Consider the following 12,159-nt stretch of genomic DNA (forward strand, 5'->3'; position numbering starts at 1 on the left):
CAGATTTTTGAACGATATGGGAGTCAAGGGTTAGGCGGAGATGGTAGGGAAGTGGAGCTGAGGCCAAGATCAGATCAGCCATGATCTCACTGAATGGTGGAACAGGCTCGAGGGGCTAAATGGCCTCCTCATGTTCCTATGTCCCTCTGTGTAAGGTCTGGGAAACACACGGTGGTGATCTGTGGAAACTTCAACTAAATGGTGTTGTTTTAAAGGGGATGCAGAAACAGAGTGACCGAGAGATTTACACAGAGCAATATTTGAAGGTGGGTAGACAAGTTGATAAGGTTATTTAAAAAGAATACAGGGCCCTTGGCATTATAACGTGAAATAGATTACACCGGTGAGGATCTTACACCAAAGCTTTATAAATCCCTGCGTAGGCCTCAGTTGGATCCTGTTTACAGTTCTGGGCACCACAATTTAGGAAGGATATCGAGGATTTGGAGAGAACATAAGAAATATATAAGAAACATTTTCTGTTGTTATTGAAAACACAAACACAGGTATTTATTGAAATCCAATCTGCAGGTGGCCACACACAGATTGAAGAGAGCCAGGGAGACCGACAGAATCAGGAAACACCGGGAAATGGACAAGCGATATTGACAATTACTAAAACCGCTTTGAGACCAGACAATTGCGGGAACCCCTGTGGTTAATGAAAGGGCTTTGGGTGGTTGATGTCCTTACACACTTGTAATGTGGGGAAAGATGTGCCCAAATCACCCCCACATGGACCTCAACTCTTTCAGAAGCAAGAGAGTGTGTAACCTGGGTCTATAACATAAAGTAATGGGGTCCTTAACGATTAAAGCCCATTATTAATTCTCTCACACACTTCAATTATGTTTATGAAATGAATTGATGGAAACTTCAAGAACTGAACTTTAATGAGTTCAGGAAATTTAAACATTGACGAAGTTTTATCCCCTATCTGATTTTACACACACTGTATTTTAGGAGAGTGAGTTAAAATGCCCATCGCTCATGATACAAGGAACCTGGGGCTACTTTTAAAAAATGTTTTCCACAGAAAAATATTCTCCAAAACAATGTTTCTGTCCGTGCTCAAACCGAGGATATTTCACATGTGTGGCGAACGTGATAACCGTTACACGACGGAAACCTCTGCTTACACCTCGAAAAAAAGCATCCTGCAGCGCTGCCTCACTTCCCAGCAGCAGATCAAAGCCGCAAACAAACCAATCGATTATTCCCACTTCTCCACCTCCACAGATACTGCCCGACCTGCTGAGTGTTTCCAGCATTTTCTGAGGTTGATGTGCGTCGCTTTCAATCTTTGAAATTTCACCAAGCAAAGAAACGGTCAATCAAACTGACCCTGTAAGCACTTTGTTTGCGTTTATTCACAGGAATATCTGCAGTCGGGAGCAGAAAAGGAATTAAAACCGAATACCGTCTTCGGGACAATCAGAATACTTCGTCACAGACAAGGCACCGGAAGGCGAGAAGGTAGATCACACCGGTTGTGGGAGAGCTGGTTGGCAGTGACATGGAAGTGTCTGCAGTGTGCGGGACCAGACTGCTTCCATACATCCACACTGAATGTCCACCCTTTATTTGGGAAAAGTACAACTGAGAGTGGACAAGTTCCATCCCGGTTGGAGCAATCTGAAGGTTTAACTGACTGACACCCTGGTTTTGGATGTCGTGCAGTGTGCACTTGCGTCAGTCTCTGTGACGCAATGGTTTAGCGCGTTGGGCTATTAACCTAAAAGTTGGTGGTTCGAGCCCACCCAGAGGCGAAGTTTTTAACTGTGTTTTCCCCGAGGATTCGGTGCTGCGCGGTTCCAGTTTGTCATTGTGCGTTTTGACTGCACAAACATATTCCGCAAACATTACCAGCTGTGCTGTTATCCAGTGAGTTCACACTCCAATACTTTTATGAGCATTCAGTTCAAGTGTAGAGTTTGAGTGTATACAGAACTGTACAGTGATATCAGAAAATTTTACAAGGTTGTGGGACATTGTGTTTTGTTAATATTGAACCACGAAAATGAATCAATCCATTTTTTCCAATATTTAATTGAGCAAGTTTTCAAAATGTTTTGAACCCAATTTTGAACCAGGAACATTTCGCGTGTGAGGCAAATGTGACAACCACTACACTACGGAAACACTGCATTTGAAGTAATGTTAGGAACATAACCAGAGCTTTAATCTACACAGCTGGACTATACTTCCGGAGCTGGTTTTACGAGAATAGAATGACGGTGCTATATTTAGGAAGGCTGTGAGTGTGGTAGGAATTGATCCAGTGTTTCCCAGACTTTACACATCGGAACAGGAGCTGGCTATTTAGCAGCGAGTGGTTAGGATCTGGAATGTACTGGAGGCAGACTCAATCTTATCTTTCAAACGGGAGTTGGATAAGTGTCTGAAGGAAAAACAATTGCAGGCCTCAGGGGAAAGAGCGGGGGAGTGGGACTCGCTGACAGTCGACACGGGCTCGACGGGCCGAATGGCCTTCCGTGCTGTAACCATTCCATGATTCTATAAGTTAGTGGCACATTTCATAGTGTGGGTGGAAGCAGAACATGGCAAAGGGACATGGATTGAGTCGGCAAAACAAGATGCATCTGATTCAGGAGATTCGGGGGGCGTGGAAATTCAGGAGTTTAATGACTTTGAAAGGAACATTTTTGTTTTGTGCTGTTTTGGTCAGAGAAATGTTTGTGAAAGGAATTTTTTGCACAGAGGAATGCAGCATTTAATCTTCTGCCTTAACACTTCTTTCTGGGTGTCGGGGTCACATTTCTTTTCGATGTCATTCTTCCAGAATTGATATTTCATTTGCTGTTTCACAATAACCAGACCCTTGCGCTAAAGTCAGTCGCACTGTTTCCCCAGTCTCATGTTGATGTTACCAGCAATGAACATTTTGAATCAGATCCCTAAAGCACAGTGTGTAAAATGGGACATGTTTTAACAATTAACGTGGGCCTCACACCCCTGAATCCAAGATTAAGATTCTCATGCTCGACCGATTGACCTAGCCGGGCTTCTGCCAAATGCACCTTTTTGTCGCTGATTGCAGCCAGGCGCCTGTTGGCTCCGCCCCAGATGTTTAAACTTGCTGTCGAGGAACTGACAGAATCCTCTTGAATGGTGGACCAGGCTCGAGGGGCCGAAAGACTTTCTCCGGCTCCGAATCCTGACATGTTTATGATCTTATAAACTTTCACAGAAGAACAAACTCGCCCCTGAGCATGCATGAGGAGAAAGCTCCAGAAAATATTCCCACCCGGTGAGCTTTCGCTTGTAAGTGTAAAGTCCTGACCCTGCAGTACAGACTCAGACGAGGCACATGCTGAAGTCAAGGTCACTCTGGACCTGCACCTTTATTTCACAGCTCTCATGTGCCACACTTGCCTGAGACCTGCCTTTATATACCTGTGTGGATCAGGTATGCAGTGTCTCCTGCAAGTGCACCCCTGGTGGTAACGTATGCTTGTGGTTACAGGTCATATCTAGTTACAGTCATGTATAGCATGGTAAGATACAGTTATATACAGTAGTGTGAGATACATGACATCAAACTCCCCCAAGGTCTTATTGTCTTTATAGATTCAGACTCTCAGGTGGTCTACGCTCTCGCGTGGAGTGTCTTAGTTGTGGTTCAGTTGTTTGCCTTGGTGCCTGTTTTTCTTTCAGTGTGATTGCTGGTATCTCGCCTGGGCTGTCTGTTGAGACTGCCCTTTCCTCAGGTTGTTCCCTCTGTCTGTCCACCAGGTGTGGTGTGAGTTCCATACTGTAGTCTGCCTCTCGTCCTGCAGTTTTGTTGGTGAATCTACTTTTTACTTGGTCTACATGCCTCCGGCAGGTTTGGCGTTTGTCCATTTGGACAACCAGTCGCCTGTTTCCTTCCTTGCCTGTTACTGTCCCTGCACGTCATTTGGGACACCTGCCATAGTTTAGCACAAACACTTTTTCCCCTATATCATTCCACCTCCCCCTCAAATTTCGGTCATGGTACTCAGTTAGCTTCCGACGATTAGCCTCAACAATTTCATGCATGTCTGGGAGGATTAACGAGAGCCTGGTCTTTAAGGTTCATTTCATCAATAGTTGCACGGGGGGAACCCCAGTCAACGAATGTGGACGAGATCTGTATGCCAGCAGCAGTCACGACAGGCGGCTCTGCAGCGTGGGACCTTGGATTCTGAGCATGCCTTGTTTAATGATCTGCACTGCTTGCTCCGCCTGGTCATTGGAGGCCGGCTTGAACGGTGCCATCTTAACGTGATTTATGCCGTGGTCAACTATAAAATCTTGAAATTCTGTGCTAGTGAAGCACGGACCATTATCACTGACCAATATGTCAGGAATTCCGTGCATTGCAAACATGGTTCTCAGGCTCTCCACAGTGGTGGTGGTGGTGCTCGAGTTTAAAATGGTGAACTCGATCCATTTTGAAAATGCATCAACGACTACACGGAATATTTTGCCCATGAATGGGCCCGCATAGTCTACATGCACCTGCGACCACGGTTTTTGTGAGCCAGGGCCAGTGGCTTAGGGGGGCCTCCCTGGGGGCATTACTGAGTTGGGCACAAATGGTGCACCGACGGATGCAGAGCTCCAAGTCCGCGTCAATGCCAGGCCACCAGACTTGGGATCTGGCTATGGTCTTCATTAGGACGATCCCCGGGTGCTCGTGGTGGAGCTCCCGGACAAACGCCTCTCAGCCTCGCAAGGGCATAACTACTCGGCTGCCCCACATCAGGCAGTCTGCCTGTAGTGATAGTTCATGCATGTGCCTATGGAAAGGTTTGATCTCCCCAGGGCAGGCATCGCGGGTCTCTGCCCAGTCACCAGTTAAAACGCATCTTTTGATTCAGGATCACGTGGGGTCGCTGGTCGTCCAGGCTATGATTTGGTGAGACATCATGGGCGAACCTGTGGATTCAAAGGAATTGATTGCCATGACCATCTCACAGTCCTGTTCGTCCAAACCTTCCGTGGTCGCCAGGGGTAGCCTACTAAGCGCATCGGCAGAGTTGTCTGTGCCTGGTCTGTGCCTTATTGTGTAGTCGTAAGACACCAGCATGAGTGCCCACTGCTGAATGCGCGCCGAGGCTTTGGCATTTATTGCCTTGCACTCAGATAGCAGGGACGTGAGGGGTTTGTGGTTGGTTTCTAACCCGAACTTGGCCACGAAATGGTATTGGTGCATCTTTTTGACATCGTACACGCACGTGAGCGCCTCCTTCTCAACCATACCGTACCCGCACGCCGCCCGCGAAAGTGACCTGGAGGCATAAGCAATGGGTTGTAATTTACCCGCATCATTGACATGCTGTAAAACGCACCCGACCCTGTACACTGACTCATCACATGTAAGAACTAACTTTTTACCTGGGTCAAAAAAGGCTAAAACACTGTTGGAACATAGAAGATTGAGTTCTTTATTGAAGGCGCGTTCTTGGGCGTCCCCCCAAAACCAATCGCACCCCTTTCTGAGTAGCATGTGGAGAGGCTCCAGCAGCGTGCTCAAGTTCTGCATAAAGTTCCCAAAGTAATTGAATAGCCCGATAAAGGCGGGCAGTTCCGAGATATTCCAGGGCCTGGCTGCCAGACGAATTGCTTCGGTTTTTGATTCTGTTGGGCAGATTCCATCAGCGGCAATCCTTCTGCCCAAAAATTCAACCTCAGGCGCGAGAAACAGACACTTGGATTTCTTAACTCTAATGCCTACTCGATCCAATCGACTTAGTACTTCCTGCAAATTGCGGAGATGGGAGTCGGTGTCCCTGCCTGTGATGAGTATGTCATCTTGAAACACAACCGTCCCCAGGGTGGACTTGAGCAGACTCTCCATGTTGCGCTGGAATATAGCAGCTGCCGACCTGATGCCGAATGGGCATCGATTGTACATAAAAATGCCTCGATGTGTGTTGATGGTTGTGAGTAGCTGAGACTCTTCTGTCAGTTCTTGCGTCACATATGTAGATGTAAGATATAGTTTCGAGAAAAGTTTTCCTCCAGCCAACGTGGCAAATATGTCCTCTGCTCTGGGCAGCGGGTATTGGTCCTGTCGGGAGACTCTGTTTATGGTAGATTTGTAATCCCCACAGATTTGTACGGATCCATCAGGCTTCATGACGGGGATGATGGGACTTGACCAGTCGCTAAATTCCACGGATGAGATAATGCCTTCCCGCAGAAGCCGGTCCAGTTCGTGGTCAACCTTTTCCCTCATCACATAAGGCACAGCTCTAGCCTTGTGATGGACCGGTCTGGCATCCTGTGTGATGTAGATTTTAACTTTAGCCCCTTTGAAGGTACCCACACCTGGCTGAAAGAGCTGTTCAAAACGACTTAGAACTGCAGAGTAGTGTGAGATACATGACAGTAAGGCGAACGTGTGAACGGCCACACTGCGGAAACATCTCCACCTTCAGCACCAGGTCAGACGGAGATGCTGAGCGAGCAGGTGAACTGCAGAATCCCACTTTTTAGGAGCTGATCGTTGTGCCAAGCAAATGAGTTTTGCTTAATGACTAAAAATAAAAGGTGCTAGAAGTGGGATTCAAACCCACACTTTCAGAGCAGACTGAACAAAACAGCTTAGACTCGGCTGTCCTGACTATCCAGTGCTGTTTCTGGCCACCTGCAGGTTGATTTTGAACTTTTGTGTCTTGTCACAAGAAATAAATGAGGGCAACAGGTGGTTCTCTGACTGACACCGGGGAAACAGTGAGACAGACCTTGGAGCAAGGGTCTGGTTATTGCCAAACAGCAAAGAAAATATTAATTCCGGGATTACCCAAAACAGCAGTAACCTCGACGTGATTTGAACACGCAACCTTCTGATCTGGAGTCAGACACGCTGCCGTTGCACCACAACGGCTACACAGGGAGCTTGAGATGTTCGTCTATATGAAGATTCCGCAATACAAGGGGCTTTAAAATCCCTGCCCATTCCCACGTGTATCAGAAGAAGCGCTCACCTGCCAGTCACCGTATGATTTTTGTTTAACTTTTGTGTTGTTTTCACGGGAAAGCATCATTAATTAACCCGTCATCTTCTTTTGTACAATGAAAGAAATGCTGACTGAGGGACAGTCGATACTTCAATCCTTTGTTCTGTGCTTTGCATGTTAACTGTTAAACCAGATCCCAGTTTACACACTGTGTTTTAGGAGTCTGGTTCCAAATCCTCATCGCTGGCGACACCAGGAATCTGGGGCAACTTTTGTCAAATTTATTAGCACCGGTTATTCCTACACGCGAAAGTTCCCCGGTGGATCCATTTTCTCTCGCTAAAAGTTATCTATTTATTGGTGAAATAAAGAGCAATTAAGGAATAAGGGAGCCCTTTTGCTAGGAAGAATAAATAGCAAATAAAAACATCAAATGCTGGAAATCTCAGCAGGTCAGTTAGCATTTGCCAGGAGACGAGACTCTCTTCCGTTTGTTCCCCTATCGGAAATTTCAACATAATGTTCCCGCCCGGCATCAAACCGGCAACTTTTCACGTGCAAAGCGAACGTGATAACCGCTACACTAGGGAAACCTCTGGCACACCTAGCACAACAGAGGGGAGCTGACCAGTGAGCTCCCTCTGTGCTGATCACCACTGATTTTTAATGTGGAAGCAAGTCATCCTCGACTCCGGGGATTATCTAAGAAGAGAGAAGGATCAGGAATGTGTTGGCTCACCTTAAACAACTTCTGTCCCACACTAAAAGATCTCAATCCTTCTCCTCCGCTGCCCTTTACAGAAATGTCACGGATCACCCAGTCACCGTGTTCACTTCCACATCCTCACAGTGGGGCCACAGAGGCTCCTACCGTCTCCCAGCGATCAGTGAACTCGCCCAGTTTGTAAAATTAAACCCGGGACATGTGTCCGGCAAAGGGCAGGATAAGCGGGAGAGTGTGTAAGCTCATTCTGTAACAGATAGTAGTGAGGTTATTAACGGCGATTACAGCAATCATTAATCCTCTCACACACCTCAATTATGTTTCTGCGATGAACTGATTGAGAATGGAAAGGGTTAATGCTCGGGCTCTTAACCACTCGACCAGGGAACAGCTTCGATAATTTGTATCAATATAAAAATATATATTTATATATGAACCTGAATATCAACGGCAAGCTGTCTAGACCTCATGGCACAACGGTCGTGAATCTAACTTTGAGTGAGCGAAATTGTTCCACAGTGACACCCATTTCATCTTTTAAACACTAGAAACTGAGACAGGGGGAATAAATAGAGAAATAAAAGCACAGGGATACAGACAAAAGGAAGAGAGAAGGGGAATACTGTCCCCACACAGAACTAATGCAGAAACCCCTCTGCTGCGCTCGGGGTGGCCACCCACAGCCTGGATACACTTACGTCCCAACAGCTCATTGACTGTCGGAGTGGGACCGTGCGGCGCTTCAGAAGACAGGTCGAAAAAGCAAAGTCACTGATTCGGTCTCACGTGCTTCTCTAATCAAGAGTAGCCACACACAAAAACTTGCTTTTATAATGGCAAAACATGACCTTTATGATTGTCAAGCAGTTGGTTCCTTGATCTAAAAGCGTGACTTTTGCTTCGTCGAAGTTAAATGAAATTTGCGATAAGTCCTGGTTTCCAATTTTGGACGAGTCCATTATTTTGCCGGCGAGTTTTGAAATTACACAGAAATTTTGCAAAGGAGGAGTTGCATTTTTCCAGTGCCTTTCAGGAACTCATGATGCCCCAAAGCTCTTTACAGCCGTTGAGTTATGTTTGAAGTGATGTAGTGTGGGGAAAGATGTGCCCAAAACACCCCACACGAACCTCAACACTTTACAAAGGAGTTTGGTGCAAATAATCAGGTGCCTCAGGCACTTGGACTTTCTATGAATGAGTTCTGCTTGTACCTGTATTCAAGCTTGAAACAGCAACTGGGCTTCCATCTCACGGGAGCAGCGTGTAGCGGTTAGCGAGTCGGTGACGAGGTTTGGGGTTGATGTGCGTCACTTTCAATCTTTGAAATTTCACCAAGCAAAGAAATGGTGAATCCAACTGTCCCTGCAAGCATTTAGTTCCTGTTTAATCACAGGAATATCCGCAGTCAGGAGCTGAAAATGAATTAAAACCTAATACTGGCTTCGGGACAATCAGAATACTTTGTCACAGACAAGGCACCGGAAGGCTGGAAGGTAGATCACACCGGTTGTGGGAGAGCTGGTTGGCGGTGACATGTCTGCAGTGTGCGGGATCAGACTGCTTCTACACATCCACAATGAATGTCCCACCCTTTATTTGGGAAAAGTGCAACTGAGAGTGGACAAGTTCCAACTGGTCAGAGCAATCTGAAGCTTTAACTGATGGACACCCTGGTTTGGGATGTCTTGCAGTATACTCTTACGTCAGTCTCTGTGGCGCAATGGGTTAGCGTGTTCGGTTGTTAACCGAAAAGTTGGTGGTTTAAGCCCCCTCAAGGACTTCAACTGTTTTCCCCGAGGATACTGTGCCGCACAGTTCCAGGTTGTCATTGTGTGCTTTGGTGTCATGAATATATTCCGCAAACATTGCCAGCTGTGCTGTTATCCAGTGAGTTCCCACTCCAATACTTTTATGAGCATTCAGTTCAAGTGTCGAGTTTGAGTGCATACAGAACTGAACATAGATATCAGAAAATTTAACAAGGCTGTGGGACATTGTGCTTTGCTAATATTGAAACACTAATATGAATAAATCCATTTTTTCTAATATTTAATTAAACGAGTTTTCAAAATGTTTCCGCCCAGTTTCGAACCAAAGATCATTCGCGAGTGAAGAAAATGTGACAACCACTACACTACGGAAACACTGCAATTGAAGTGATGTTAGGAACATCACCAGAGCTTTCACCTACACAACTGGCCTACACTTCAGGAGCTGGTTTTATGAGAATAGAAAGACGGTGCTATATTTAAGAAGTCTGTGAGTGTGGCAGGAATTGATCTCGTGTTTCCCAGACTTTACACATAGGAACAGGAGATGACCATTTAGCAGCGAGTGGTTAGGATCTGGAATGCACGGCTTGAAAGGGTGGTGGAGGCAGACTCAATCTTATCTTTCAAACGGGAATTGGATCAGTGTCTGAAGGAAAAACAATTGCAGGGCTACAGGGAAAGGGTGGGGGAGTGGGACTCGCTGAGAGTCGGCACGGGCTCGACGGGCCGAATGGCCTTCCGTGCTGTAACCATTCCATGATTCTATAAGTTAGCGGCACATTTCATAGTGTGGGTGGAAGCAGAACATTGCAAAGGGACATGGATTGAGTCGGCAAAACTAGAGGCATCTGATTCAGGATATTCTGGTGAAGCGGAAATTCGGGAGTTTAATGACTTTGAAACGAACATTTTTGTTTTGTGCAGCTTCGGTCAGAGAAATGTTTGTGAAAGGAATTTTTTGCAGAAAGGGATGCAGCATTTCATCTTCTGTCTTAACACTTCTTTCTGGGTGTCGGGTCACATTTCCTTTCGATGTTATTCTTCCAGAATGTATATTTTCTTTGGTGTTTCACAATAACCAGACCCTTGCTCTAAAGTCAGTCTCACTGTTGCCCCAGTCTCCTGTTGATGTTACCAGCAATGAACATTTTGAACCAGACCCCGAAAGCACTGTGTAAAATGGTTTATGGTTTAAGAGTTAACTTGCAGTGCATAGATAAATTATCCAATTATGGACTCTCCTTCAGTTAGAATTTCTTTATTTGTGCAAATGAAGATCATTGGTTAATTAACGATGTATTCCCGTGAAAGCAACATAAAATGTAATTAAAAAGTAATCAACAAACTTGGTGTTCGAACCCGAGAACCTGAGATTAAAAATCTCACGCTCTATCAACTGAGCTCGCTGTGCTTCTGCTAAAGCTAACGTTTTTGTCACTGATTGCAGCCAGGCACCTGTTGGCTCCGCCCCAGATGTTTAAACTTGATGTCGAAGAACTGCCAGGATCTTCTTGAATGGTGGACCAGGCTCGAGGGGCCGAATGGCCGACTCCGGCTCCTAATCCTTTCATGTTTATGATCATATGACCTTTCACAGGAGAACAATCTCGCCCTGAGCATGCATGAGGAGAAAGCTCCAGAAAATATTCACACCCGGTGAGCTTTCGCCTGTGAGGCGAACGTGTTAACCACTACACTGCGGAAACGTCTCCACTTTCAGCACCCGGTCAGACGGAAATGTTAAGCGAGCAGGTGAACTGCTGAATCCCACTTTTAAGGAGCTGGCCGTGGTGCCAAGCAAATGAGTTTTGCTCAATGACTAAAAATAAGAAAAGGGATTTGAAACCGCGCTTTCAGAGCAGACTGCAAACTGAACGCAGCACCTTCGACGGCTCGGCCATCCAGACTGTAAGTTCATTTAAATTTTGAACTTTTGTGTCTTCTTACATGAAGTTAAGATCCGGCGCACTAACCTGGAAACGATACTCGATCAATTCATCGCATAAAAATAATTGAGGTCTGTGAGACGATTAATAATTGCTGTAAGAACCATGAATACCAATACGTTCTGTGAGAGACCGAGCTTGCAGACTATCTGGCTTCTCCTGCCCTTTGCCGGGCACATGTTGCGGGTTTAATTTAGTAAACTGGGTGAGTTCGCTGATCGCGGGGAGACGGTTGGAGCCTCTGTGGCCCCACTATGAGGACGTGGATGTGAACACGGTGGCTGGGTGATCCGTGACATTTCTGTAAAGGGCAGCGGAGGAGAAGGATTGAGAACTTTCAGTGTGGGACAGAAGTTGTTTCAGGTGAGCCTCCTCATTACCGATCAGCGCAGAGGGAGCTCACTGGTCAGCTACCCTCTGTGGGGGCTGTTGTGCCAGAGGTTTCTGTAGTGTAGTGGTTATCATGTTTGCTTTGCACGCAAAAGGTCACTGGTTCGATCCCAGGCAGAAACATTATGTTTAAACTAGCCAAAGGGGAACAATCGGAGGCGAGTTTTGTCTCCTGGCAAATGCTGCCTGATTTCCAGTATTTGCTGTTTTTATTTGCTATTTATTCTCCTGGCAAAAGGGCTCCCTTATTCCTTAATTGCTCTTTATTTCACTTCAATAATAGATAACTTTCAGTGAGAGAAAACGGATCCACCGGGGACCTTTCGTGTGTGAGGCCAACGTGATATCCGCTACACTGCAGCCCATCAAAGGGCGAG

At 46.1% G+C, this 12,159-nt stretch overlaps 2 non-coding genes across 2 annotated transcripts; both read left to right on the forward strand.

The window, feature by feature from the left end:
- Positions 1-1,695: 1,695 nt before the first annotated feature.
- On the forward strand, positions 1,696-1,769 carry trnan-auu (transfer RNA asparagine (anticodon AUU)). The gene has a single exon. It is a non-coding gene; the product is annotated as a tRNA-Asn (tRNA).
- A 10,063-nt stretch (positions 1,770-11,832) lies between these two features.
- trnaa-ugc (transfer RNA alanine (anticodon UGC)) lies at positions 11,833-11,905 on the forward strand. The gene has a single exon. It is a non-coding gene; the product is annotated as a tRNA-Ala (tRNA).
- The last annotated feature ends 254 nt before the right edge of the window (positions 11,906-12,159 follow it).

Source organism: Pristiophorus japonicus, chromosome 28, assembly GCF_044704955.1.
Source record: "Pristiophorus japonicus isolate sPriJap1 chromosome 28, sPriJap1.hap1, whole genome shotgun sequence".
Taxonomy (NCBI): domain Eukaryota; kingdom Metazoa; phylum Chordata; class Chondrichthyes; family Pristiophoridae; genus Pristiophorus; species Pristiophorus japonicus.